General features: G+C 29.9%; 2 non-coding genes across 2 annotated transcripts; one reads left to right on the top strand and one right to left on the bottom strand.

Moving 5' to 3' along the window:
- Positions 1–364: 364 nt before the first annotated feature.
- Positions 365–438, bottom strand: TRNAD-GUC (transfer RNA aspartic acid (anticodon GUC)). Its single transcript has one exon. It is a non-coding gene; the product is annotated as a tRNA-Asp (tRNA).
- A 1,424-nt stretch (positions 439–1,862) lies between these two features.
- On the top strand, positions 1,863–1,934 carry TRNAT-GGU (transfer RNA threonine (anticodon GGU)). Its single transcript has one exon. It is a non-coding gene; the product is annotated as a tRNA-Thr (tRNA).
- Positions 1,935–2,813: the final 879 nt, after the last annotated feature.

The following is a 2,813-nucleotide window of genomic DNA, read 5'->3' as shown; positions in this document are numbered from 1 at the left end:
CCTTGGTTGGATTCGAACTATTTAAAATTCCTTGACTTCACAGAAAGAAAAGTATATATAGGTACTCTTGACAAATGTATTATACGCTACCCTATTCCATTTTCCTACACGAATTAATGGGAGAGCGGTTGACAAAAAGCGGAAACTCCATACAGTATCTCTTTCTTGAAGTGTTGAGTGTTCTCAATAATTATAATTAATTTACATAAATTATAATTAATTTACATATGTCTCTCTACCCTAGTTAAAATAATCGACCCTTTCTTTTGCTTTATGAAAAAAAAAAAGAAAACAAAAAGATAAATGAAACCATTTTCATCCCCTTGCCCAGAAACAAAAAGGGGAGTTGATGTATTGAATCCGCCGGGACTGACGGGGCTCGAACCCGCAGCTTCCGCCTTGACAGGGCGGTGCTCTGACCAATTGAACTACAATCCCATGGAAATCAAGTGGGTAGCTTACATATTCCTTCTTACGATTTCATTTTAATCATTTCAATTTGAAATTCAAATTTTTGTTTTGTAACAACGAAAGTAACAAGTGATATATTGATATCTATATGGATATCACTTTAGTGAGAGCAAGACGGATTACTGGGTAATCCTTGCATTATTATCAAATCGATTGATAATCTATTTTTTACAAAAAAAATAGATTATTTTCCCGACTCTATTCATTTCGGAATTTTTTATGAAAAAAAAAATAACTAAACACAAGAAATAAAGAAAAAAGTAAAGTCGAACTATACCCTGAAATTTGACCTTTTTTTTCTTACCCTTCTCTGTCATTTATGCAAAACAAAAAGGGTTATGTAGACAGCGAATTATTGGGCCGAGCTGGATTTGAACCAGCGTAGGCATATTGCCAACGAATTTACAGTCCGTCCCCATTAACCGCTCGGGCATCGACCCAGGAAGAATCTATTCTAACTTTATGGATAATCCATGATCAACTTCCTTTCGTAGTACCCTACCCCCAGGGGAAGTCGAATCCCCGCTGCCTCCTTGAAAGAGAGATGTCCTGAACCACTAGACGATGGGGGCATACTTGCTCAACCGCCATCATACTATGATCATAGTATGATCAGTTTTTTAAAATTGTCAATATAACCAAATGGTATGACCAGCTTATAAGGTTTTTTCTTTTTTCTATAGAATTCTATATCATTTTTTTTATTTTACATTTGTATTCATATTCTAATCATAATTCTATAAAAAATCTATATATTTTCTTTTTTTTATTTGAAGTGGAAATATTATATTAAATAAAAAAAAATCTAAAAATCGTCTAGTACGGAATCTTTTCAATAAGTGATTGATCTAACATAAAAAAAAAGAAGGTTAAGTTTCATTTTTTTTACTTTCCTTCATAGATTGCCTCATCTCATTGTTAAGAAATAGTAGTATCCCTGTCTAACACTAATCCAAGAAAGTAAGCCAGAATCCATCTTCTAATTAGGGAAGAAAGGTGGGTTTATAAGTTAAGTTATCAAAATTTGCTTTTTTTTTTTAGAAAATTATTGTTCAGAGGATAATCCGTATCTCTTCATCACATGTCAAGATAAAATATCTTAGGTCTAGGTCAACTTGCTGAGTACATGTATAAATAAAATGAATTTCGTTTTATTTCTATGCGGTGGGCAATTTCAAATAAAATAATTAATTGCATGAATATTTATCAAATCCAACATTAAAAAAGCAAAAAATACCCCGTTAAGTAAAATTGAAGTAAATTCAAATTATCGTTTCTAGTTCCGAAATGAGCTACTAACCACTATGCGTCTATTGTATATATATTTAATATATATATATATAGATAGATTTTATTTACCTATCGACTCAGTCAGGAATTAAACCAAGATGGCCCTTTTAACTCAGTGGTAGAGTAACGCCATGGTAAGGCGTAAGTCATCGGTTCAAATCCGATAAGGGGCTTTTACGTTCTTTACTTTCTAATAGTCAAAATTTTATTCGAAAGTGTATAATTTCATTTCTAATTTTGTTAATTTCATTCGAATAATAACTAATAATAAAGTTAGCGAGTAATTTAAAAAATAAAATTGAACATTTTTATCTTATAATACTAATGAATAATGATACGTCGTCTCTTGAATCGCTAAATATATATTCTTTTTTTTTTTCGATTTTTTGATAGATTAGAAATCGACAAAAAAAAAAGAAAAAGTAAGTGGACCTAACCCATCGAATCATGACTATATCCACTATTCTGATATTCAAATTCGATAGAGATTAAAATTAAACAGTAGATTTTTTTTTATTTCATATTTTTTTATTAGGAAATCCGTCGATATCTCTTATTGAATCTTCTTGTTTCTATATATTTCATAGGAAATATATTGCGTTCCTGCCTAGAGAAAGAAACTCTCATTTACAGTTTCCTATAATTTTATTTAAATATTGTATTGAATTAAATAAAAATAAGAAGTTTTCCCCTTTTTTACAGATACATAAGGGCATGTACATATAGATATCAAAGAAAATAGAAAAAAATATTCAAAGTTTCCTTTTTGCTTCAACCCGTCAACTAAAAAAAGGGTATAAAAGGAAAATAACAATAGTTGATACTATAGTATTTAATAGACAAGTATTTAATACCCGCAAAAAAAAAAAAGATTTCTTTATCTGAATAATGAATCATCCGACAATTCATGATTTAGATTCAACTACTTATACTTATTAATAAACTAATAGCAAGGAAGAAACAAATTGAGTTGATGCGTTTACCTAAGTAAGGACCAATAAAATCAAATATTTTGATCTTCGAAACCAATTAAATGAAATTCTAAGGGTTCA

This window comes from Camelina sativa, chromosome 2, assembly GCF_030686135.1.
Source record: "Camelina sativa cultivar CO46 ecotype springtype chromosome 2, ASM3068613v1".
In the NCBI taxonomy this organism is placed as follows: Eukaryota; Viridiplantae; Streptophyta; class Magnoliopsida; order Brassicales; family Brassicaceae; genus Camelina; species Camelina sativa.
Note: the sequence above shows the minus strand (reverse complement) of the source record. Positions and strands in the feature narration are given on the sequence as shown.